General features: G+C 41.6%; 1 long non-coding RNA gene across 1 annotated transcript; it reads right to left on the bottom strand.

The window, feature by feature from the left end:
* Positions 1-21,345: 21,345 nt before the first annotated feature.
* LOC139075653 (uncharacterized) lies at positions 21,346-27,498 on the bottom strand. The gene is made up of 2 exons (XR_011526265.1): positions 27,307-27,498; positions 21,346-23,543 (listed from the first exon to the last, which is right to left on the bottom strand). It is a non-coding gene; the product is annotated as an uncharacterized lncRNA (long non-coding RNA).
* Positions 27,499-27,824: the final 326 nt, after the last annotated feature.

Genomic DNA, 27,824 nt, shown 5'->3' with positions numbered 1-27,824 from the left:
CTTCGGCTCAGGAGGGCACAGACAACTTTTACGCACATTCTATTTTCCAGAACTCACCAAATAACTAGTATGGAAACATAGGGTCAAGATGTACCTCTGCCCTTAGAAGGAGATGAGAACTGTTACGGCTTGGAAGTCTTTACCCCTAGACGCAAACAGTTGCAAGATTCAGTTGATCCCCAGAGTGACCTTACAGACCTTAAATGGGAGTTATGAGGAAGTCATACCCTGCCAACTACAGTGGATCCAGCTTTTCTAGAATATATCTAGAAATTTCTGGAAACACCTGTCCTGCTAGTGCTAGGAGGGTTACCTGGAGGTGCTTCAGGGTGAACAACGCACACACTTAAAGTGATCGGTGGAGAGTATTGCAAAAACATATTATTGGAGAGCTAAGAGGAATCAAAATCTCCATCCCAAATGCTTACTATATACAAAAATATTTTCATAAACTTGTCCTGCTTTTAATTTTGAGAAAGTTAATTGGTATTTATACAGTCAAAACACTTCTCAAAAGACCCCCACTAATAATGGTGATGTAAACTGGAGAAAAGTGTGCTGTGTTAGGAAAACCAACCATATGTTTCATATTAAAAAAAATCCTAAATATATCTCTTTCCATTTGCATTTCCACTGCAGTCCCTGAAGAAAGAGGCGAGAAAACAAATGGTGTACCTGGTGAATACCCAATTAAGCTATCTCTTCTCCACCTATCAAGTGGTGGCTCAGACCGCCCACCCAGCTGGAAAACGCACCCTGGTTAGTGTCCGATGCCACCTTGTTTCAGCTCCCCGTGGCCCAACGTGTCAGCACCTCCTTCCACTCGCCCCCCAACCATCATCAGCACCCCGCGGCACCTATTGCCTGACTGCTTTACAAGCTGCTGTCAGGAATTTAGTACCTTAAGGCTGACTTCAACACCTTTCTTTCATGTTTTATGTTTTTTCCAGTTTTATAGTCATTACCCAGCTGCAGAAAATGGCTACAAATCAGGTGAGTGACTTAAAGTGCTGGAGGAGGGGAGGATGCTGCTAGGCCTTTCTGTGCTGCACTTTCAGAAATACTTCCACGTTTATTAAAGCAATAAGTAACATTTTGGCCTGCAGTAGGATGCATATTCTGCTTTCTCTGCTGCATGTTTATTGTAAATAAAATGAATGTCTCTTTCCTCGGTGTGGTTGGAGGGCAGGCGGTCGGTGCCGCCAGCCAGGCTCAGCGATGCTTCAGTCCCCGGCAGAGCCTCTGGCCGAGGGGGCTGCTCCTCCATCTGCAAGGATGGTTGGTTCTCTTAAACACATCCCTCACTGCTTAGCAAGAGCACTGATGCAACATTTCCACTGAAATATTAATAGGAACCTTACCCTTCAAAAATTTACATTTTCTCATCTCAGTATCTTACCTGTAGCGTGTCTAAAATCCCTCCCCTCTTTTTTCTTTTTTTTTTAAAGAACGTGGGATTAGGAGGTGAGGACGCACTGCCGGAGCCTGGGGAGCAGCCTCAGGCAGCTTATTTGCCTGGGGATTTAAGAGCTCCTGGGGAGAAATCCTGAAGAAAGAGGAGCCATACATAAAATATTCTGAGAGAGAAGGCAGTTCTGAGTGCAGCTTGGTCTCCGCCAATTGAATTTATAACTTTGCCAGCGCCCCGTCTGAAGGTGCAGACTGCAGGAAAAACACGGAGCTGCTTCAGTAAAAACTGAACACCGCTGTGCTGCACGTCCATATAGGAGAGGGGGAAGTGGGGACACCAGTGGCACTCTGCGTCCCTCAGTACGGGTGCAAGTGTAAGAGCAAAGATGCCCAGCTGGGTCCTCAATGTCCGGGGAAGCAGTGCCAAGGTGAAAGGGACAGAACGTGACCAGATGGGGCATTTATATTCCTAGGGCCTCGGCCGAGATGGGGTGCATGTGAAGAGAGCACATAAAATTCAGCCATCACTGCACGCACGATGTTGAAAACTCTAGAAGAGAAAAGCACAGGATGTGAGGAGAGGAACGGCTCCAGGTGGTGTTCAGGGGTGGAGAATCAGGAAATGCTTCTGAAGACGTGACCTGGCAGCCAAGGCCTGATGGATGAGTAGAAGTTTGCAGGGTGAAGAGTGAGGAGAAGACCTTTTTGAGTAGACGGGTAGAATTTGGGAGTCTCAGGGCCAGGAAAGGCCTCCTGTGTGGTCAGGTTCCGTGTTTTCTCCTTTCCTGCTCTTTCTCCTCCTTTTTCTTTCTCCCCCCAACAGGAATCCACCAAAGGCTTGGAAGCAGGAGAGGGGACGTGACTGAACCCACTCCTGCGGCTCTTTTCTGTCTAACTATATGCACAGTGAAGCTTGGGGATGCATCGGCAGTGGGAGGATGTGGCTGAGTTTCCCAGGGCTGCTGTAACAGGTCACCACAAACTTAGTGCCAGAAAACAACCCAAACTCATCCTGATGGTTCTGGAAATCAGAGTCTAAAATCAAGGTGTCAGCAGGGCTGTGTTCCTTCGGAGGCTTCCAAAAATCTTAAGCTATTTTAGAAAAACGTGTATCACACAAAATTGTATAGAAAACATATTTAGTGTTTACCTAATAATGGCAAACTCAATAGCCATGAGCCCGTCTTCAACCTTAAGAAATAAAAAATTGCCAGCAGATTTAAAATCTCTTATTTGCACTTCCCATAACTTCCCTCCCTCTCTCATAATCTGGAATAATTACTTCCCTCTATTTTGTGTGAATACCTCCCTTATTTTTTCCTTACAGATTTATTACACAAAAAAATAATAATATTGTTAATTTTCCAAGGCATTGACCTTCATGCAAATGGAATCATGCCATATGTGTTATCCTTTCTTGCTTTTTTTACCCAATGTTTCATTTTCTCAATTCATCTATATTGGTGCGTGTACAAGTAATTGATTCACTGTCACTCAGTATTACATTCCATAATACAAATAGTTCACAATTTACTGATCTTTTCTAAATTTGATAGACTTTTGGGTGATTTCCAGTTTTTTGCTATTAAAAACAAAGGCTTGAATACTCTTTTGCACATCTTTATTCTCATGAGCTAAGGCTTCTCTAGGGTGTACGCGTAGAAGTGAAATCTCTGGATCTTAGATATGCACTTCTTCAGCTGTGTAGCTGGTGGGAGAACTGATCTGTACTTCCTTAGGAAGAGGATGAGAGTTCCCGCTGCTCAGTCTCTCATCAGCTCTTAACATTGTCACACTGTAGTTTTCCTCTCCTGGGTGTTAAATAGTAACACATTTAGGATTTTAATTAGCATTTTCACGATTACTCATGAGCTCATACATTTATTCATTATTGTATTTGCTCTTATGTGAAATGACTGTATCCTTTGCCTATTTTTCCGATGAGTTTTGTCTTTTTCTCATCCATTAATAGAAATTTTAAATATATATTTTGATAATAAATCTCTTTGGTTGTATGTGTCATAATCATTTTCTCCCAAGTTATAGCTTGTCTTTTGTGTGCTTTCTTTAACAAAAGTTACTAATTTTAATGTCTTGAAATACATTTTTTATTCCTTTTATGACTTAGTATCATAAAGATAGTCAAAAGGTTTAAACATTTTTGCCTTTCCTATTGACGGTTTTATCCATCTTGAATTGATTTGTATGTGCAGTACGAGGTGGGGATACAATCCTATTTATCTTTCATATAATTAATCAATATTCCCAGCACTAGTTGTCAAATATTTCATCCTTTGTCCCACTCTCCATCAATGCTAGCTCTATAAAATATTGCTTCATATATGAAAGAGTTTTTGGATGTATCTCCACTGTGTTTCATTAATCTTTGTATCAGTATTAACGTCAATTAATGAAACTATCACCTTATAGTAAATCTCAATACTGAATGGAGAAAGCAAAGCATCTCTTTTCTTCCAACTATTTCTTTTTTTAGCTACATTGTAGCTAATCCTTTTGGTAGCAAGACATACCTGATGGAAAGAGCCACCGAGTTGGAAAGGCGTACATTTGAATTCTAGTTTTTCCACTTGCCAGATGAGTAACGTTGGGAAGTTGAATTGAATCCTTGGATTTTACTGTTTCTTCCATTGAAAAATGAAGAAATTATGCTTACCTATCCAGGATTGAAAGTACAAAACTCCTGGAGCAGCATCTGTCGTATAGATTGGACACACGCTATGACAATTTCCTTTTGTCTCCTTATCAGATGTAGCATTTTTCTGTTGACAAAGACACATAGGATCATAATATCACTGCAAAAATAAGTATATAAGGGTTTTATTGAGCCGTTTCCATGGAATAAGCCAGGCCCTTGTTGGAACTGTTCTGAAGCAGTTCCTGATTGCTTTTTATCCTTTTATGCAGCCTCTGCCTACATAACCACATTGATGCAATTATTTAAATATTTTAAAAATAAACTTAGAGTTGACCGAATAGGAAAGGTTTAGTTAATTAAATACATACACATGCTGTACTTTTCAGGAAGACAAAGTCTTCTTGCAATCACTATGAATTTTTCAGAAAGGCAAAATTATTGAAGGTTAAAACACGACAAAAAAAATAATTGAAGACATAGTCTTGCTGTGAATGTTTCAGCTACAAAGCACTCCTGGGAAATATACAACAAATGTACATTGGAGAGTGGAGAGGACATTCACTACCAAGTCTTTGTGAAACTAGAGTCAGTCGCTGCTCTTCCTGTCACCTTCCCAGATGGAGAGTGGGCTGCTGTAAACCCACGAAGGGAACCTCTATCAGTGCAGGGGACTAGAGCCCTCTGCATGGCCCCTCCACTCCCGCAGTCTGTAGGCAGGAGAGGGAGAGCTAACACTCACTGAGTCAGATTCTGTGTGTTAAGGCTAGTGTGAGATGCTTTGCATATGTTATTTCCTTTACTCCTCATAACCGCAATGTATGTTCATTCCCATTTTCAGAGATGATCCAAGTGGCCCGGGAGAGGTGAACTTGTCCAAGCCCCAGAGTTCATTGATTAGTTTCCTAAGGCTGCCATAGCAAACTACCACAGACCTGTTGGCTTACAACAATAGAAATGTATTCTCTCGCAGTTTTGGAGGCCAGAAGTGTGACATCAAGCCGTCAGCAGGGTGATGTTCCCTCTGGAATTTTTAGGGGAGGATCCTTCCTTGCTTCTTCGTTGCTTCTGGTGTTGCTGGCAATCCTTGGTGTTCCTTGGATTGCGGACACGTCACTTCAGTCTCTCCCTCCACCAGGACGTGGCATTCTCCCTGTGTGTCTGTGTGTCAAAATTTCCCTCTTCTTTATTAGAAGGAAGCCATTGGATTAGTGCTCATGCTAATCAGGTATGACCTCATCTTAACTTCACTTGATTACATCTCTAAAGACCATTTCCAAGTAAGGTCACACTCACAGCTACTAGGGGTTAGGACTTGAACCTATCTTTTGGGAGGACACAAAACCACAGCACTTAGTAAAGGTTTTTTTTTTTTTTTTTCCTGGGTGTGAATCAGACAGTTCCAGAGATATTTTTTACAGTGAACTATGAGATAATGTGCATCTGTTTTCCCATTTCTTTGAGAAGCAGGGAAGAGAGAGTAACTAAGCCCTTCCAAATAGCAAACCATTCTAAAAATGACTAATGTGAGAGCTATCCAATGCCAATTTGCAGAAGTCCAAAAATCCAAGACTACAATACTCTAGTGGAGAAAATTTTATATAGTAGTAACTTTTGATGGGCAGGCTTATGGATTTAGTCAACAGCAAGCTTAGCAGGGATCAACAGTGTGACACAACTCTCTCCACAAAGTTAATGTGATGCTAACGTTAATAGAGTAGCTTCTACTATTATAACTCAAGTGGGAATTGTCCTACTCTGTCCTACGCTGAGTAAACCCTATCTGGAGCAATATGCTCATTTTTGAGCATGTTCCATGTAGAAAATAAGCTAAGCTCTTACAACAAATAGATGCAAATATGCATTATCTCATACATAATAAAATTTTATTCTCTATCATACAACGAGTCACGATGTTATGGACTGAATGTTTGTGTCCGTCTCCCCTCCCCCACCAGTTTTATATATTGAAACCCTAACCTCAATATGATGCTATTTGGAGGTGAGGCCTTAGGGAGAAATTAGGTTTAGATGAGGTCATGAGGGTGGAGCCCTCATGATGGGATTAGTGTCCTTCATAAGAAGAGCGAGAGAATCCAGAGCTTTCTCCCCCTTTCTACCACGTGAGGACACAGTGAGCCGAGTAGAGAGTTCTCACCAGGAACCAAACCCTGGACCTTGATCTTGGACTTTCCAGCCTCCAGCACCATGAGAAAACTTTCTGTTGTGTAAGCTACCCAGTGTCTGGTATTGAGTTGTGGCAACCTGAGCCCAGTAAGATACAAAGGTCATAAGATGCTGCAGAGCCAATAGGCAACTCTGCTCCACGTGGAAGGACAGGGACCCAGGGTCTCTTTCTCATGTTGCTCTATTATTTCCAAGAGCATGACACATTCTTCATGGTCGGGGCGGAGATTTTGACTGTTCTCCAGAAACTATTCTTCCCTTATTACTTTTAGTAATATAATCCTGCACACTTCAGGAGGGCAGTGACCATCTAGCCACAGCCTTCATTTCCAAGCTCCAAGCCAAATTTCTGCCAATGGCATGTGAGCACCAGTGATGTGGGCAACATCTGTGTCTCCTTGTGAAAACACATTCCTCACCCCTTCTCTGCTGGAGCACGAAGGCAGCGTTAGTGAATCAGCTTTGCCCATGCAAATTGCAGCACTTTAATAATATATTGAGATCAATTAAGTATGGTTGGGACAGTAGGGTATCATCTTTCAGAAAGAAGGGCTACAGAAAATTGACCACCGTCTGTTTTTAGAAAGGAATGCTTCTTTTCAAAGCATTTCAAAGATAGCTACAAACCAGTCTCCCCTTTGGTCACCCCCTTTATGGTATCATTGCACATCGTGCTCTGGGTAGACTTTCTCTTCCAACAAATTGAAAAAGTAATAAATTAACTGATGGCTGACTAATGTGGTTTTTATGACTTCCCCTACCCTCCTTCTACAAAGTGATATCAAAAATTGAACATTTAACTTAAAATACAAATAAACCAATATGGTTTATTGAAGAAAGAAAAGAAAATCTCTGCTTTTCCTAAATCATTATGAGAAATAATTCATATTTATGGGGGAAAGCTTAAAAAGACAAAGAGAGAAAGAGAAAAGGAGAGAGAGAACCAAACCTTAGTTAAATGTATAGAAATGCTGCATTTAACCAGGCAAAGAGCCAGCAGGGAATATTCTGCTTATCCTTGTCTTCCAAGAATGAGGAACGATTCTGAAAAGACCACTCTTCCATTTTTCCACCCGGGGCAGAAGACTAGTTATCAAATTAGTTCGTCCCTAAATCTTTTTTACATTTGCAATGAAAGCATAATGTCCAGCATGGAATATGTGTCCTTTGAACTCTTTTTAGTCACACTGCTAGGAAATACTGATGTTCTCAGCGGACAATTTTCCCTGCAACAGTTAGTCCAATGGGTTTGCTATGACCTTGACTAGGACTCAGCAAAGACAATCACTTTGACCATCTTGGATCAAGAAGGGGGAAAGTTGACATCTAATGCCAAGGAGGACTCAGCCAGAAACATGCTCCCTATCCCTCACCCTCCAGACAAAATAAAGTGCTGGACGCAGAGTCCCATCTGAGGAGAATATCTGTTGCTCTTCTGTTGAATGAGGTTTTCTGTGGCCTAGGTAGACTGTGAAAACAATTTCAGAATCTTAGCTTTCAGTGAAAAACAAGCAGAAATAATGGATAGGAGAAGAGGTATCCAAATGTTGCAATTAATAAAATTATACATTCCTTTCTCCACTTAAATACTTATTCTTTAGACACTGATGTTTACTTTCACAAATAGGTGAGCTAAAATTCCATCTAGACCTAGATGTACTATGATGTTTAAGAAACTATAGTCACCATTCAAGTTACTGTTGCCTCATAACAAAATCCCCCCAAAATTTAGTGACAAGCTGGCCACTTCGTTTTACTCTCCTTTTTGACAAGGACTTGCACGGGCTGTTCTTATATGGGATCTTTCATGCAGTGGTGGTCAGATCAAGGGGAGGACAAACCAATCCCACCTCTCGACGGGAAGGATGTCACAGGATTTGTAGCCGTCCTTTGAAACCATCTGTCACTTTCGATAAAGATCTTCCAAGAAGTAGACCTTTCATCTTTGCCCACATTGGACTATATTTTTCTTAAGTCGTTTGGCCACAGCCCAAGAAAAAAATAATATTAACTCATTTGTCAGAAACACACATGCCCCACAAAAATTCCACTCCCTTCTTCCTGGACATTAGTTTTATAAGAATCCTTCTATAAAGTTGTAAGTAGGAAAAGTCAAAAACAAACAATCAGCCAATAAAAGAAAAACTCACAAAATTGTTTCCATGTCTTTGTATCTGATGGAGATAATCATGATGAGATGTTGCCCAGGTTAAAATATAGTTTAAGCAAGACCCCTGATTTGGATCTTCCCAGAGTCTATTCTAGAGAAACGAGAGGAGAAAATACACTTGAAAAGTTGATGTGTTTGTTTGCCAGATTCTATCCATAACAGCAGCTTAAAACTTGAGATCTGTTTGACTGAGGGCATGGCCTGTCTCCCTATGCGTCATTTTCACGTCTGTAAAGTGGAAATTCTGAGAACTGTCTTAACCAAGTCACAGGGCACTGAGATGAAGGGAACAGACACAATGAAGACTGCTTTGCAAAGGCAAAGATTCATTTATTTACCTTGTTAATGAAAGTCCACCAATATGTACTTCAGTTCCCGACTAGATCTCATTTCAGCAAATATCAAAGCAAAAGTTATTCTGGAATTAATTCTTCAATTCTGAAATCTTCTAAACTCCTTCCAAAAATTCATCCCCATGAATTGCATCTTTCTTCCCTTTGAGAAGACAAGTAAAAAGAAATTAACATTTATTGGGCATCAACTGTGTGCTCAGTTCTCCATGTGTCTGATCTCGTATACTCACTGCTCCGTGGGGTAGAGGAGGAACCAAGTGTGAAACTGGCTCAGTAACTTGTCCAGTGTCCTAAGGTCAATAAGTGGCAGGACCAGGTTTCAAACAGTCACCTGATTACAAAACCCAAGCCTTCATTTAGTATGACTTAAATTAGTATCACTCATGGAAGGTGAGGCTCATTATTCCCTGAGACACCAGAGAGAAAGATGAAAACACTTTTTTGGAGTAAGTTTGGTGTAGGATGAAAAGGTGCATCTCTCTCCACATCTATATTAACCAAACAGCATCAAGATAGAAGTATCACAGAATAAGTCGACCTTCTTGCCCCCTACCTAAGAGATGCCACAATGGAACAAAGATAGCTTTCTACCCTGGCCCCGTCCCCTCGCTCGACATCACATGACCACCTGTAACCCTCAGAGCTGGTCTCGGCTGCTAAGCCCTTCTTCTTCCCAAGTGTTTTGCATCGGGGCTGTACAGCTCTATTTATTGAAACCCTCTCCATGCCAGGCACTGTGGTGGCACCCAGGGGAGAGAAGGTGACACAGGCCTTGTTTTCCAAGAATGAGATAACTAAATTCAATGTGAACACTTCTGTGAGAGAGGCACATGCTACGTCATCTGGGAACACACATGGCCATGCTTGGGGGTCGTCAGGGCCACCGCTAGAATGTAGAGCTGGAGCTGAGTCTTGACAAATGAACAGGAGTTGACAAGGTGAAGAATGTACCTTGTGTGCTGTGACACAGGGTGGTGTGGTGTAATGCCATGTGGTAAGCAGTGTGATATGTTATGGCAACACGTGGCTTGGTATGGTGCCACATGTGGAGTGCTGTGGTGTGCCATGGTGGGACATGGTGGGGAGTGGTTGGCGGGAAAGCTAGTAGAGGTGAGAAGTAGTCCCAATGCAACAGAATTCCTCAAAATTTTTGCTCATATGCTACTAAAATTGCTTTAAAAATCTACAAAATTTGTTGTATATTTTAAGTTATGTTTGAATTTTTCATCATAAATTATAGAATTGCAAAGTATGCAGTGTCCAGTATATTGAAATATGGGTACTTTAAAATAAAATGATTACCTCACTCTACAAAGGATCCAATGGAATCGAAATCTCATAGAAATGTGGTCTCAACAAGCTCCTCATCGTCCGGTATTTAATCAGCCCCATTTCCCCCGGAGCTTGTATTTTCTCTCTACTTTTCGTGAAAATTTTATCGTAATATGATACACTTTTGTGCTTGACAGACTTTTATGGACACTTCTTTTCACACTTCATTTCAATAAAAATATACATGAGAACTAAAGTTAATATTCGCACGTACCTTTGATAATAGGCACCAAGGATTTAAAAATGTAGTCCGATTGAATTGTTATTAAAAGTGTTAGTAGTACACAAGTGACTAGCAAAGCATAAATGTATTAAAATTTTATAAGTAATTGTTAACACAAAAAGTAAACTTAAATTGCAAAAGCATCTCTTACTGAGATGGATTGGGTTGGGGAGAATCATGTGCCTCAATCAAAGGAATTATTGAATAATACTTTGTTAGGCTCTTTATGGGGTCAACGTCCTCCCAGGATCAGATTTGGGACGCAGGAGACTTTTCTCTTATAGAATGTGATAAGGGAATTATGAAAAGGGGAAGTTCTAGAGTAAAGTCTCCCCTCAGGTCCATTCTTGGGCAGATGAGCTTTAGGGAAGAGGAATCTGAAAGCTGAGGATGTGGGAAGGGATTCCCTTAACCTCCATGCACATTCCGTGGAAACTCCCGTTCATGTCCTTGGTTTGCAGGAAGCTGCAATGGAGAACCTGATCTGAGTAAAGGTCTATCCAAACCGCCCATTAGACACTGCCCCAGGTGGCCATTCTGGGCTGGGTGGGACACTAAGTTCTCCAGAGGGTCCACTGAAGTTCTTTTAGGGCTAAAGGTGAGGTTTAGAAAGAGCTGGGGTGAAGGCAGTGTCCCTGAACCGTGTTGGGGCCAGAGGCAAATATAGGAACCGAGGAAACAAAATATCAGTGGGGAAAGTAAGACAAAAGTGTTCCTGAGAAAGGGTAGGGTGGGGAGGCTGAGTGGAGAAGCTGCTTTCAAAGGTGCCAGCCAGTCATATGGCACCGAGGCATGAGCCACACAGTGGCCCTGCAAGCGTCTGAAATCATCGCCAGTCCAGCGCTAGTCTGAACAACTCTAAACCAGAGTTTTAGGAAGTACAACCCAGTAATTTAGGGAAAGGTGTGGTGATGGCTATATTATGTGTCGACTTGGAGAGACTGTGGTGCCAGCTGTGTGGTCAAACAGTAGACTGGAGGTTGCTGTGAAGATATTTCTTAAACATGACTAACATTTAAATCAGTAGACTGAGTAAAATGGATCACTCTTCATAATGGAGGTGGGCCTCACTCAATCTGCTGAAAGCCTTAAGAGCAAAGACTAAGTTTCCCCAGAGAAGATGGAATTCTCCTTGAGACTGCAACATAGAAACGCTGCCTGAGTTTCCAGCCTGCTGGCCTGCCCTGAAGATATTGGACTTGCCAGCCCCAAAATCGTATGAGCCAATGCCTTAAAATAAATCTCAATCTCTCTCTCTCTCTCCCTCTCTCTCATATATAAATATGTATGTGTGTGTGTGCGCATGTGTATGTGTGTTATATAGGTTCTATGTAACATATTTTATTTATATAATAATGTACATATATATCGTATTGATGCTATTTCACTATTACAGGTGTCTTGAATTATATTGCCTGATTTCAAACATTCTGCCACATGCTGATGGTTTGACCTCGGGCAAGTCACTGAATCTCTCTAAGCCTCACTTTCTCATCTTAAAATAGGAATACCTTGGATGCCCACCTCATTGTACTGTTGTAAATGACAAGTGAGGTCATGCAAATATAGGTCCTGGCACATAGGATGTGGTTGGAAAATGGCAGAACTTCCTATCCCATTTCGCCCTGTACAAAGAATTACTAAGGTCCCTATTGCCCCACTGGGTTTCTCAGATTGGCTCTTGGTGCATTTTGTAGAACACAGTGACAATTGTATGTTGAATTCCATCCTCTCGACTAAGACAATGTTAGTATGCCTTGAAAACAAAACAAGCACATGGTCCACAAAACACAACAATAAGGACGACAAAAAAAAACTGCCTAAATAACTTTCATGCATTATTTACAGTTTTTCATTAATATTCATTCGCAACTTGTTCATTCATTTGTCATCTGCTAGCACAGAGTGGTAGCAGGTGCCATGATTAAAAATATATTATGGAAGGGAAATCTAGAAGTGAGAAAATCCTCTCCATTCATTAAGTTTGTTTCTGCTGGTGGGAAAAGAGACTCAAACTCTCCCCTTAGCAGTAGAACATGTCCACTCGGCACAGCTCACACTGGGAAGGAGTTTGAGAACCCCTGTCCTCCTCCATAAAGTCCCGCTTCCTCCAAGAAGCCCTTCCTGGTGCTCCAGCCAAGGGTGGTCTGCTGAGTGTGCACAGCTCTGTCTTCACTGCGCTTATCACACTTGTAATAACAGAACTGCATGAGTAATCATTTCTTAGACGTCTATCTACCCACTAGAATATGAACTCATATGCTCGCTCATTCTTTTGTTTGAGAAGTTCCACGTTGTGCTTAAGTATTAAATAAATATTTTACAAATACATGAATCAAGTGTAGACTTCTCTGCTTGACTTCCAAATTATTTCTAACTCTATTTAATCACACATGGTTCCCTGGGCCTGTCACGTTTGCTGCAGCTGCATGGGTTTCCTCAGAAATTCCCTCTGCCCTCTGATTCCCTTTCCAAGATCCAGTCATCGCCCACACCCAGTGGGGCTGTTCGTGTGAACCCAACAGTCCTCTCCTGCTTTCAGAGAGCAGGAACTCCCTTCGGATCACGTTCTCTTACCTGGCTCTTGTTTCTTGTGGATGACGCTCCCTGATTCCAACAGCTAGAGTACGTGGATCTCTTCCTACAAATGATAGCCAGACTGCTCTGGCATCCCAACTCCGGCAGAGAACCGAGTGTAAAGTCCTAATTTGAATATCGATATTACTTTGTGATCTTGGGAAAGTCACCTCACCACTCTGAGCTTCGGTTTCCTTAATAAGACAGATGACTGTATCGGTCAGGATTCTCCAGAGAAACAGAACCAAGAGGATATAGCATGTGTGTGTGTGTGTGTATGTGTGTATGTGTAAAGGGGGAGAGATTTATTTTAAGGAATTGGCTCATGCAATTGTGAGAGCTGGCAAATCCAAATTTTTAGGGCATGTAGGTGGGCTGGAGATACAGAGAAGAGTTGATGGTGCAGCTCCAGTCCAAAGCAGTCTGGAGGCACAGTACCCTCTTCCTCAGGGAATGTCTATCTTTTTCACTTAAGGTCTTCACCTGATCAGATGAGGCCCACTCACATTGTGGAGAGTGATCTGTCTTACTCAAAATCTACTGATTTAACTGTTAATCTCATTTAAAAAATATTTCAGAGCAACATCTAGACTGGTGTTTGACCAAACAACTGGGCACCATAGTCTAGCCAAGTTGACATCTAAAATTTACCATCACGGTGACTGATAGGCTGACTGAGCACTAACGACGTGACAAGAAAGAGCATTTAGCATGTGCACATGATGGGCACTTAGTATGTAATATGCGCCCATTCCTTTCTCCACACTGATAAGACCTTTAAGCATTAAGGTGACTTTGTCTAGCTCACTGGTTTTGTCACAATTGGTAACCTCTGGATGGAATTCTTTCTCTAGGGAGATGGGAAAAAAAGTTTAGGGGGATTTGACCTAAACTAGAAAATTTTTCCTTCATCTATTATCACCAAACAAACAAACTTTCACCTTCTCTAGACAAGTCCTAAATCCTATGCATCTAATTTATATAAAGAGTGCTCCTATGAAATCTTCAAATGACATATGAGTATCTTCCGTTTGTCCAATGTGTTTCTATATTTGCATTTAGGTACTGTAAGTATAGTAGACCAAAATCAATAGTCTAAAGCCACAACACAACTTACAGTGTGCTATTTGGAAAGGATATGGAATGAGTTGCATTTAGATTTTGCAGCAAGCTGTCTGGTCTGTCTTCATCAAAGGGAGTGCTGATGCACTTTCAAAGATATCTATGACTCACATCCTCTGCTGTCCATTTCCTCTTCCATGTCACATAGTTAAAGTCAACACGTTCAGAGATTTCTCTCCACTTTGGCTAAAAATTGCTATAAGCATATATGGGTCTTGAGTCAAAATTAGAAACAGAAATAGTGGTCCAATTCTTTCTTCACACGTAACAATTGCTAATTTCCATTAAGGAAAGAAGCTCTGCTGCAATTTTCCTAGACCTGCAAATTAATGGTTGCTGAAACCTAGCAACAACTTTAGGAAAATGGACTTTAATTTTGTCAAGTGTCACTTGGCTGTCATTAGCCATGCTTCTATTCTGCTGTGCATAAGACCAGGCACCACAGTAGATTTTTTTTGAGAAAGCAGAAGTGTTAGTAACAGGAGCTCTTAGTGGTGTGCTTAGCTACTCAGCCTTTTTTGGGGGTTGGCTATTTGGCTTTTGGAAGAATTATAGGGTTTTTGTGTCAGTGAAAAGCAGTTTCTCTCATTTCCACTGTAAAATATGGCAGAATTATATATGATGGTGTCTATTCATGTACTTAGCAACACTATCAGCCATTATAAATTCCCGGGTGTTGAACTCACTCCAGGTGCCCTTAAAGTACCATTGTTGAATTAGGATAAAAATGGATGGCCATTTAAATATGGATATGGTCAAACAAGAGAATAGGAAAATAATCTAGTTAACCCAGAAAGGAGCACGTGAAATCCACAGAGAAGGAAGTTAAAGTTTGCTGTTTCAGTCTTTCCACTATGATCCACCCTATTGATAGCTGCACAACGGGACTCCTGGGTATCCTTAGTCCCTCACTTAAATTGTTTGAACTGGTGCCTCCAGCCCCCAGCAAGTCTCAAGCTGTATCGACCAGAAACAAAAACCCGTTTCAAGAAGAATTTGACATTCGATTTGCTGAATCTAAAGGCGATACTATCCGTAAACTCAAACACCTTTCTATGTCAGTCGTATCTCAACAAAGCTGTGAAATAAAGATAAATAGATAAAACGCCTCATGCTGGTGTTAAAAATATCAGCATCTATGTTTTTGACCATAAGCGGAAATATATTGAATGAATTGTTTTTCAAAATAACAACGGCAAAGCTATGTTTGTAAAAAGGATTTCAGAAGAAAAAATGAATTCTGCTCTCCCAAAGAGTGGGCCCCATCACATGTCCTTGAGCCCTCCCACACGAGGTCACAGCACCTCCAGCACTGCAGGGCTGAAGCCTGAGAGGGTAAACCGATCCCTGATAGAGGCGAGTGATGCATCTTCAGAAATGCTCTCTGTGGTCACTTCCTGTGTGTTTCTTTTCAGATCAGGTGCCATGAGCCTTGGTCCTCTCGGAAGGTTTCAAGAGCTTCCTATTTCATATGAGGAAATCTATGCCCCCACCAATGAAATTTAGCACACTCTTTTACAACTTGGTTTCCTGAGATGGAAGGAGTTGTGGACAAGGACAAGCCCCACATATTGAGATTGCTGTCCGGGTCTCCTACATTTATCAACTGCAAAAAAGGAAAAAAACTAGACAAATACCGGAAATAAAGGCTCAGTTTTCTTAAATGTTCCAGGGAGATTTCTGAGTGATTCTTCTGAAAGCTGCTAAGTGGTCTGTCTGTGGGAATCCTGCAGGGAGGGCTGGCGGCACTGTGGTGGGAGACCAAGAGAGGCACCAGACAGCAGCTACGGGCACGTGCTCTCTTTGTGAAGGCAGCGCTGAAATAAAGCCTCCGCCTGCCCCAGATCAGAGCATCAGGACTTCAGAACAGGTCCCGTTACTTAGTGACATGAGACATCTCTGAAATTACTTGACTCTCCAAACCCAGATACTCCTATTAGGCAAATGGCTACATGAATAAGTACCTAGTTGATGGAAATATTGTGAAAATCAAATAAAACACATAGGTAAAGATGCTTTAGATTGGAAATCCGTTTGGATAAATAGGGCTGTATAGTTATTACGATCAGTGTATCATTATCTACGGCCACAGTAATCGGGAGTAAAACAGAACCACAAAACCCAGTGGCTTAAAGTGACAAATATTTACTTAGCTCATAGGTCTGAGGTAGCTTGAGCCATTCTTCTCTCATTTGGGCTCCCCCATGAACCTGCCGTCAACCATGTGTTTCCAGGCAGTTCCACGGGTGGGGCTGGGCTAGTTGGCTGGCTGACCAGCATATCTTGGTCCCAGGAGAGCCATCAGTCTCTTCTCCTCCATGTCATCTCTCACCCACCAGCAGGCAAGCCTGGGCTTGGTTTCAAGTTTCAGGTGGCTTTTCAGGACAGTGAGCAGAAGCAGCAAGGCCTCCTGAGGCTAGGCTAAGAGATAGCATGCTGTCATCTCTCTTGAATCCTCCTGGCCAAAGCAAGTCACAAGTCCAGCCCAGATTCAGGGAGTGTGAGAGAGAAGCCACCTCTTGATGGCATGACCTGCAAAGGTTGTGGATACTGGCGTGGGTTTGAAGAATTGTGGCTACCTTTCAATCCATCTACCACTGTTATGGACTGAATCATGTCTCCCCATTACGCAAGTGTTGAAGCCCTAACCCCTCAGTACCACAGAATGTGCCTGATTTGAAGATAAGCTCTTTAAAGAGGTAAAGTTAAAATGAAGGCTTACCGTGGGCCCTGATCCAATATGTCTAGTGTCCTTGTAAGAAGACGAGATGAGAGCACACAGAGAGACACCAGGGATGTGCACACACAGGAAAGGCCAGTTGAGGACACAGCGAGAAGGCAGCTGTCTGCAAGTCAAGGAGAGAGGCCTCTGAGAAATCAACGCTGCTGACACTTTGATCTTGAAATTCCAGCCCCCAGAATTGTGAGGAAGTAAACTTCTATTCTTTAAGCCACCCAGTCTGTGGGACTTTGGTATGTATGATGTGTACGTGGAACAATAATAGAATAATATGAATTCAAGTTGCATAGTAAATCTGGAGTTTTCCTTCCTGGCCTAGAAGTGAGGAGTTGAGAGTGAACACAGGAGCAGGAAAGAAAATAACATTTTGGAGCAGATAGATGATCTTGTATCTGACATGCCCCATTAAAACACCTGGGGAAATTTAAGGAACCAGCACACAAGTGGTTGGTGAAGGGTCAGAGTGCCTCATGGTTTTGTTACTGTATCTGGCACTTGAAAATTCTTTGGTTTCCACATTGAGCATATGGATGAGCGGTGACTGTTTAATGGTCTACATTTCTAGGAGTCTTAAACTCTAAGTAAACAGTATTTTTATTTGCTACTTCCCATGCTCATACGTGGCTACAACTATATTTCATAGAAAAGAAGTAGATTCATCCTTACAACGGTGTATGTCAGGATTGTTTAGTCTATGCTGTGGCAAAAAGTAAGCCCCAAATCTTAATGTGGGATTATAAAGAAGTACACTATTGCTCATATTAGTCCAACCAGGCCAGATGACCCTCTTCTGTCTTGCAGCCACGCCATCTGACCTCTGAAGCAACCGAGGGGAGAAGTGGAAAACGGCATAAGAGGAAAGGAAATGAAAGAAACGGGGTGGCAGATCAAACCCTCCAGTTTCTGTACTGTAATTGTAAGAAGTTCTCTTATGCTTTCATGTTTGTATCCTTGAAAGACACAGAATGCAAGGGTAACCTGTTTAGTTTGCCTTTGCCATACGGGAAGCAGATACTTAAGAGAAGAGAGAGGAGACCTTGGCTGCAGCTCTGCTGTGTATGGCGAGACTCCTACCCAGTGTCTGGAGCGTGGGGCAGACTTGACATAAAGGGAAGGGCCAGCCCGAGTGTCCCAATCAGAAAACGATCTCCATTTCCACTGCCCTCCCCTTACTCCTCCATCCGTCCCTGTGGAGAGGACTCTCAATTCCAGGCCTATGCTGTTTTCATGGGGTGTTAAGATGTTTGAGAGGTTTCTGAGTACAAGAAAACATATTTTGGTTCCAATGTCATCATATTAGTTCAAGTTCAGAGGCTTCCAATCTCTGCTGTCATCTATGGTCCCATCTTTGAAAAGTGTGAATGACTGAAGAACTGGACAAGAAGACAGATGCTGCCTGAAACTGTCCCCTCACCGAGCCCTCCCCTTCCATCTCACTGTGATTACATCAAATGCCACATGAGGGTACAGCAGGTCGTTTATCCATCCAAGCAAAGGACCTACCAGATTTATGAGCCTGAAGTCATACAACAAACATGTATCAAACACTAGCAACATCCAAGATCCCAGGTTCAGAGCTCCAAAAGTACTAGCATAGCTCATCCTTGAGATAATACTGTGAAGCAGGTTTTCTCATTGCCACTTTCAGGCCGCAGTCACTGAGCCTCAAGGCTGAGCCAGTGCTAGACGCTAAGGCGGACCTGCCTGCCCTGTGACTTTTCTGTTAGAACATTTACAAAAAGACAGCTGTATGGTCATGATGGGAGCTAATGATGAAGTCCTAAATGCTGCGAAAACAATGAAGGCAGCTTTTTGAATCCAGTCTCTCCGCCGAACTTCACATGCCCTTGCGCGCTTTGAAGGAGGAGTAACCTTTGAGCCACAGGAGCAAGTGAGCCCATCACTACATTAGCAGGGTGGACAGGCGGACGGGGGTCCACTGAGTTCATTAGCATTTCCCTGAATTGACTCTAATTCACCATTTAGTCCAGAAGGCAGCAATTTGCTAGAGTACAGTCTCCTCCAGGACATCCTCCCTACTCCATTACAGCAAGTCGGTGGCTGGGCCCAGGAGTAGTGTGCAGGCCAAGTGACTCATGCCTGCAGTGGTCACGACAATAAGGATTGATGCGTTCAAGGCAAGAACAAGATTTATGGATCTCCTTACTGATATGATTTACTGAAAGCCAGCTTTTATTACCGAAGAGCCGGCTGTGGACTCATGCTGGGTGTGCTCTGGATAAATGGCTGGGGTGCAGCTCTGCAGGCGGCTGCCAGGAACAAGGAAGAGGAAAAGGGTAAAATAGAGAAAGAATTTTACAGATGAGACACTTGTCGAAAATGTAGGGGCTCCAGGGCTCCAGGAATAGCTGGCTCTCGTGAGCTAAAAAAAAAAAAGGCACTGTTTGCAGGCAGTGGACAGTCGGAGGCCTTGTCACACTAACCACCGCATGGGCAAGACTGATTTATGGAAGGGCCAATAATGGGAAAGAAATAAAGATTGATTGGCTCTAGAGCACGTTTGGAGTGTAGTGGAGACCACGGAGAAATAAGGGGAGGGAGGCAGTGGATTCTGAGGAAAGCCTCATCTGCAGGTACACATGCAGGGCTGACTTGAAAATAAGGAGATGGGGGGAAAATTAATTATTGCGCAACTCAGCATCGCATGGGTGTGGATAGGTTGCCAGGGACACTGTGATGTCTGTCCTCCAAGCAACCAAACGTATGGCTGTCTTACTGTGAGCCCAGTGCTCTGCTACGTATCACATGGGAGAGAGGAGCTTAAGACTCAGGCTGCCTTCTTGGAAGATAGGAAAGATGACAGTGTTTCAGCACAGTGTTAGCTGTGCGTGTCTGGAAATAAGACATGCACCGCTAACAGACAGTGAACAGCCCTAAGGTCCAACACTTCTCCTTGGAGGGATCCTGGGCTCTTCTCTCCCTCAGTGGTTAAGGACTACTCTTCCTCAAGGTCTTAGCTCAGCAGCCTCTTCCTTGGGGAACCTATCGAAGACTCTGAAAGTTGTCATCCCACCTCATACGCTTTCATAGCAATGTGTCCTGCTCCTTAAACTATAACACACTGTTACTTCACATGGACACTTTTTGTTTGTTTGTCTGCCCCCTATACATTACACTGTATGTTCACTAAGAGCAAAGACTTTCTATCAATAGTGCCTTGCACATAGTAGATGCTGAATAAATATCTATGGAACGAATTATCTATTCTGTTCATTCATCCCATCATTCAAAAATATTTACCAAATGGCTACCCTGTGTTGAGTGCTAAAATAAAAATATATTCAACCGTGATATGTGCCTTGTAGAGAAGCAAAATACAGGCATGTAAAGGGAAATGGGGGGGGGGCTATTTTAATTTAAGAAATCAGGAAATGCCTGTGATGTTTCTCCTGAGATTGTATAATAAGAGCCAGACATTCAAATATCAGACAGAACACTTATGGCAGCGGGAAGTGGTAACCAAAATACCCAAAAATAGGAGCCATCTTTATCTGTTTGAAGAACAGAAAAATATAGTGCAGCTAGAACTGAGCTCACTTATTCATTTGTTTGCTCATTCATTTCTTCATTCACTGACTCAGTCTTTCATTCAACAACATGAGGCTCTGCGTTAGGTACACAGAATACAGACACAGGCAACGTTAATCCTCCTCTCAGGTTGCTGGCAGCCTTGTGAAATAGCTCACAGGGGCCAGAGAGAGCAGAGACAGTTTGGCTTCTCAAGGTGAGGCCCTTAGACCCCTTGGCATCCCTGAGACACTTTCACAATTTCAAGGGTCACTGTCATTTTCCTAAGACATTCATAGGTCAGCCGCCTTTTCACAGAATTAACGTTTGCACAGGTGGTTTCAAAGCAATGGAGGCAAAAATTTTTGGCACTTTAGCATGAATCAAGGCATTTGCAACACACTGGATCTATAGTCATGGAAAAATGCTATCAGTGAAAAAAAAGGCCTGTTTTGTTTAAGAAGGTACTTGATTAATTGGTTACATTATTAATTTTATTAAATTTCACCAGTGATTTCATGTCCTCTAAATATTCTTTATGGTGAAATGGGAAGTACTCATGAAGTGTTCTGCTACATATGGAGGTACACAGGCTGCCTCAAGGAAATCATGTGTGTGACTGTTGGAGTTGCGACCTGAACTAGTCAGTTCTTTTCGTGGAACACCATGTCTGCTTGAAAGAACCTCTGACAGCAAACTAATCACTCAGGCTTGACTGGCGGACGCATTCTTAAAAATGAACAGCATCAACTTGTCAATTTAAGGAAATCAATTGGCAATTTTTGTTGCCAATTATAAAGTTCAAGCTCTCAAGAGAAAAATTAGAATTTTGGAAAACTCAAATCTGCCACTGTGATCCTGATAGCTTTCCTATAAGTAAAGAATTTTCTGATGAAGTTGGTGTGAGAATAGTAAATGTGATTTCTTGACAATGTATAATAAAATGTGCTAACATTTGAAGAGCTGTATAACTCAAATGAGCCAATGATTTTTCAAATGACCGACGCGTGATGTTACAAAATCATGCATAGGGAACAGATACATTCAAACTGCAAGATAGACCAATGAATTTTAATGTGCAATACAATGGACATTTGTACAAAATAAAACTTTCCACATTTACCTGAAAAGATTACTAAAACGCTCTTCCCTTTTCCAACTACTTATCTGCATACTGCAACAGACTGAACACAAAAGCCGACGTGAGAATCCTGTGCTCTTCTGCGAAGAGAGACATTAATAAGAAACACAACCCGTAAAACCAATATCCCTTTTCTCGCTAACCTTGTGCCTTGAAAAAGTTATTTTTTCATTAAAAACTGTCATTTATATTAGCATTGTTTTTCATTATCAACAATTTATTGATATTAATATTTTAATTTTGAATTTTATGTTAAAAACATTAACAATATTTTAAAAATTTCTGTTTTAATTTCTAATGCTGTATATATTGATAGATATAATTTGCATAAACAAAACACTAAGGATTCGTGAAACCAAAATGTTTGAGAGCCACTGTTCTAGGGTATATTGAGAGAAAAAAATTGGAACTAAATAAGAAGAGAAGTCTATGAAATTTGTAATTGTTTGGCTTCATAGGCAAATCTGATGATGAAAGTCACTCCCAGTGATATCCAAATAGGCTTAAAAAAATTTCCTCTAAAAATAACCAAAAAATTCTCATGAATTTTTCCTAATATAAAAGATGTTTTACTGGTATATGTATCATTCATTATTTTACTTGAAAACATACCTAGCGTTTGTCGATGGATTTCTATGTGCAAAGCTCTGTCCCAAGTGATTTATATGTATTAATTTGTTTAATTCTCAAATCAATCCTGTGAGGTATATATTATTATTTTCATATTTTACATTAGGAATTTAAAGTAAAAAGAGTTAAGTAATTTTCCCGAGGTTCCCTAATAGATGGTAATAGGCACACCAAGTCAGAGGGCTCCAGAATCTACCACACAAAGATACAGTTAGTCAGCAGAATATAGTGAACACAAGTATAACATGTTGTTTGATGTATTTTCTTTTCAGAAATGTCATTTTTGCAGGTGGGTCGAAATTTCTAGTTACAGACAATGACACCTCTCTGCTGATGGTGAAAGCCTAAATCACCTCGGCTCCTGGGACCTCCCCTCTGATACTGGCCCACCCTCCATCATATCCACTCCACAGCTCACATGCTTACACAGACTGGAAGGGAAGAGATTTTCCTCTTTGTTTAAAAAATATTAAATCCATACATTTGTTATGTACGACCTGTTAGACGTTTCGCCATAAAGGAACATAATTCTCTAAGTAACATCGGAATATTCATTTTAATCTAATTATGCTTTAGTCTTCTGAATAATGAGCAACTAAAGTGCTTAGCAGTAATAGAGTCAGTGACGGCATCTGTAGAGGGGGAAGAGAGGGGTTGGCGAGGCCCTTCGGACCCTGCTGTCTGCCTCCCAGAACTACTCTGGTGCTTGAACTCTGGCCAGTCACCCAGGCTCCTGCTGCCCTTTCGGTCTGAGCACCACCCAGACGCCTCTGATTTGGAGACACTCAATTTATCAAAACAGTTTGTTATGGTAAAAACTATTTGATGTCAAGGAAGCCATGTGATCTTTTTTGCATGTACTTTTCCTGGAATAAGAAATCAATTTGCCCATATTCTCCCATTCCTGGACTCCCAGGGTGTTGGGACGGAGAGACGCGTCTTCTAAGGGCTCCCCTGGCAGGCAGGTCTTCTTCCTCAGCCCAAGTCGGGTTCACTTGGGGGTCTGATTCAAAAGACAGCTGGCTGAGCTTCACTTCCCACACGTTTGACGCAGCGAAGGCCTGACTTGTGATCCAGGAATCTGAATTTCTGTAAATACGCCCAGTGATTCTGATGCAAGTCTTTAGACCATGATTGGAGAACGAGCATTTTTACCTTGGCATTCTCTCCCAAGAATAATGTTCACTTAATATTTCAACCATCCTTTTCCTCCCACCCCACCCCTTAAAGGTGAATTTTGCATGGAGTCCTGTGCTCATAGACCCACGTTCTCACTGCATACCAAATGCACACTAATAACTCCCGAATATGGAATTCCAATTGTGAGTTCCCTGAACATTCATGTGTATTCTTCTCTCCTTCCCCGTGGCCATGTTCCCAGGCTTTCACAAGCCCTTACTGAGATCTTTGTGACAACTTCATAGTTCGTTTCTCTGGATTATCTTCTTCAAATTTCTTGCTCTTCTTTCTCTATCTCCTATTGAGAAGATATGTCATAGTGAGTGCAACGTTATAATTTCGTATTAATTCTTCACTTGGGTAATCGTATTTTGATTGTTTAATTATATTTTAAGTTGCAACTACTTTTTTTTTTTTTACGATTATTACTATTATTACCAAGTTCCAATAGTTAGAGAAAACAAACAACTTAGCGGTTGATCAGGGCACTACTGCATTCAAATTGACTGAATTTATTTATGGTCTCATTTGTCTGCATTTTGTTTGGTTCTATTGGCCCTAAACAAATACCTGAATATGTGCACTTTAATGACTTCTTTAAGTAAAAATGCTCCCTAAAAGTACTGGAAATTCTTAATAATAGATAATTTCTACAGAAGATACTCGTGTATAAATGGAGCTTCTAAGGCCCCTTACTATGATTTGTTGAGCCCAGTTTATCCCCCTGGGCTGAGACCTGGGTTTATTGTGTGTGGAGAGTGTTGCCACCAGCTTCAGAGATGCACATGGCCATCATCTGCCTGTCTCTTCCAGGTGCGTATTCCAAGGTGCATCCCCCAGAGTTCCCGGTTCAGTCGTTTTGGAGTTGTGCCCGGGCATGCGTATTGGGGGAAGCATCCACAGATGATCCCAATATGCACCTCTGCTTCAGAAACCCCTGAGGCCCAGGCAGGGCTGAGGCCACCCCTAGCTCTGCTTCAGAGACCTCCCGAGGTACAATGAATGGATCCTGTCATGAGTTTATGGGGACAATTCTTTATCAATGGTCCTAACTTCAAAAGTCATGCTAACTTCAAGGGCTTGTAACTCATTTGGCAGCAATTCCTGGCCTCGACTGACTTGAGACTATGAAAAATATTTATTTATCTCACTCACTGTGAATATTTTATGTTGCTGCAGATATAAAAAGTTAAGGGACTGGCCTGGTGGCAGAGCGCTTAAGTTCTCACGTTCTGCTTTGGTGGCCGGGGGTTGGACGGTTAGGATCCCAGGTGCAGACAGGGCACTACTTGTCAAGCCATGCTGTGGTAGGCGTCCCACATTTAAAGTAGAGGAAGATGGGCATGGATGTTAGCTCAGGGCCAGTCTTCCTCAGCAAAAAGAGGAGGATTGGCAGCAGATGTTAGCTCAGGGTTAATCATCCTCAATAAATAAATAATAAAAATTTAAAATTCTTTTAAAACAAAATAAAATGTTTGAATACAGAATGTTGCACCAAAACCCACTGAGGAGTGTTTCAAAATATAGGATATGATGTCTGGATTATCTGTCCGGGATTACAGCTAAGTGATTCTGGACTGGTGTATGCTAATGAAATGGAGCTCTGTTCTCCAGATTAAGATAATCCACTGTCTGAGAAAATTCACGGATAATCTTGAAAAGATCAGTTAGTGTAGCTGACTGTTCCCAGAGGGCCGCTGCTCTGGGAGGGGCCCTCAGGGGATGCTCACAATTTTTGGAATCAGATGGGTTTTGTTTTGTTTTGTTTGTTTGTCTAATGACAAAACAAAAAGAATTCCAGATGCCTCATAAAAGCAGTTTCTATTTTAAATAAAAGTTTTAATAATGATTGGTTTGACCAGGTGTGTATTTTGAGATCCAAAGTAATATGGTTTGTAGACTCAAGAGAAAAAAAAAATCCTTCCAAACTAAATGGAAAACAGAAAGAAACGTTTCAGTTTACATTATTAGTCTAGACAATCTCTAGGATTTCTTTTCTTCAACAGTCACTTGAGTAAAATGTGTACGTTTATGATTTGGAAACTAATTAAACCACGCGCAAGGCAGCCCCCCCATGGCCGTCTGTCTGCAGCGCAGAGAGCTTCCAACCGCTCCACTTTAAAGATGGCCTTTTAAAAATTCAAATGCAAATCCACTTCCTGGGATGTGCTTAAAGCATTCTCCTTTGCTCAGTGAAGGGTGAGAATAAAAAGAAAGCCCCAGGGTGACACTGGAAAAGATGCTAATATAAGGTTTATGATTTGAAAACATAAATGAGCAGCAATTTGTTGAAGTTTCCTGGGGTTACTATTTTATATATATTTATACATATATATGTATATATTTGTAGTGTACATATTTATATGCTATATGGATACATATACTTGAACTGTAATCCAAACTCAGGGAATTGATGAGAGAGTGCCAAGTAAAACTTAATGTCTATTTTGCTTGTATTTTTAAGATTGATAAATTTTGTGGCTCAGTTTTAAGGCAACTTCAAGAATCGACCAAGACTAAATTGACCAAGCATAGCAAGTAAAATTAAAACATTTTACACCTGAAATTCAAATATTCCCTCAAAGCCTCGGAGACTGTACATTCAAGAGCCTCTGGGGCGCAGGTTCCAGGACCAGCTGAGGAGGCGTCACCAGCTGGGAAAATTAAGAGGGGGTGTCATCCATCTCAGCCTCATTCAAAGGGGAGCACCCCCTCTGGGTTTAGGTAAAACACACAAGGGCCTTATGCAATTAACCGCACCCCTGACCCCGATCCTAGGTCGGATACTGACACAATCACTCTCTCCTGGAGAAACACAGGTTATAACGAAAGACATTGCTGATACCTCCCACGTGAAGCATGGGTAAGTGGAAAAGATAAACAAAAATTCATCATTTTCAATAATGCTCCACCAAAACCCAATTGATCTTCTTTTTAGTTTCATTCATTCTTTCTTTTCTTCCTACCCTCCCCTGTCTTACCAGCTAACACAGCCTTTCGTAACCCTACCTGCATAATAAAACCATCCAGGGAGTTTTCAAAATACCAAGGCAGGACCCTACTCTAGAGCAAACGCTTTGGTGCTCTGCTGTGGGAGCTGGGCATCCTTCTTCAAGGGTTCCCCAGGTGATGCTAATGCACAGCCAAGGGGAACACCACTGGGACAGCTCGGCCCTCAACATCGCCCCTGCCAGCAGAGATGGCCGAGTGAGACAAGGAGGCCGGCACCTCCCTCAGGAGAGCTGCTGGTGAGGAAAAGGAATGATTGAGAAGAAAATCTTCCCTTGGTTTATACTTACTCGCTGATGCCTCAGCCTGTTCAGAAAAGGGAAAATAACCAATTCTACAGAGTACTATTCAAAACGGACACTATACTTAGTGGAGTTGTTACTTTCTTATTTTCTTTTACCTGTTTGTGATCATTTCATTTTATAAAAATGAGAGATACTTTAAGGAATTCATGACTTTTAGAATAATTGCTAATGTCAAAAATAGCACTTTTTTCTAAAATGAAAATTCTTTTTGTAGTACAAAGAAGGAAACACACTTCTTCCTCTTCAGCACGAAACCAGGAGGGCTCAAAATATAAGGAGCTTTGATTTTGAGTGAAAAATATATTATCTGCCAATAGTTATCATTTATTGAACTGAGAAGTGAAATGAGGTACTTTTTTTGGTCTGTTTTAATGATTTTGTAATTTTATACTAATTCATTCTGTCACCAGGCTCATATGCTGGTTGGTAATGCGTCCAGGCAGAAACATGTTGTTAACTGTATTCATTTCTATAATATATATAAATAATATTTTATGTAAGTTATCAACGGTACATTACATTGGGTATTAACTCATTTCGCCATCTCTATTCATGGATACGCCATTTTATAAAAGGTTTTTCTATTGACTTGGAACAGATTTCCTCTGTCTGAACCCAGAAGGGACACTAAAGAGACATGAAGTAAACTAACATTTATCAAACACCTAGTATTTTCCACACATTTTAAATAAAATATCTGATTAGACATTCACTATAGCCACATGAGGTCTTATCATTCTCACTCACAGATGAAGACAGTGGATCTCAGGAGAGAAAGATGACCGCTCCAAGCCAGGCGTCTCGTAAGTGCTTGCGACAGGATCAGAACCAAACTGGAAGACGGTACAGGGAGGCAGCTTCTCAGTTCAGCTGAGAAAGAACTTTCTTATAATTGGAGCTATCTGTCACTGGGATGACAGCCGCTCGCAAGGTCTGATCACATGGGAGATTTTCCAGCAGAGGGTTAACATATGTGTTTATTCTTGAGAAGCATCTTCTTTCCTGCCTCGTCTGATAAACATCCTCTCATTCTCGAGACCAAGCTCAAGCCCGCTCCTCTGGGAAAGCATCCTGACTTCTCCAGCCTTGTTTGTCTTGTAGTAAACAGAATTTTGTCCTCACCTTCTCTGCAGTTCGTGTCACATTACTCTGCGTGTGTTGACACTGTCAACACTCCTGCTAAGACACACACCATTTTTCTACTCCAATTGTCATAGTACAGTGTTTTATATATGGAAAGGACTTAAATAACACGAGTTAATAAA

Source organism: Equus przewalskii, chromosome 14, assembly GCF_037783145.1.
Source record: "Equus przewalskii isolate Varuska chromosome 14, EquPr2, whole genome shotgun sequence".
Taxonomy (NCBI): Eukaryota; Metazoa; Chordata; class Mammalia; order Perissodactyla; family Equidae; genus Equus; species Equus przewalskii.
This window is presented reverse-complemented; position numbering and strand designations above follow the sequence as displayed.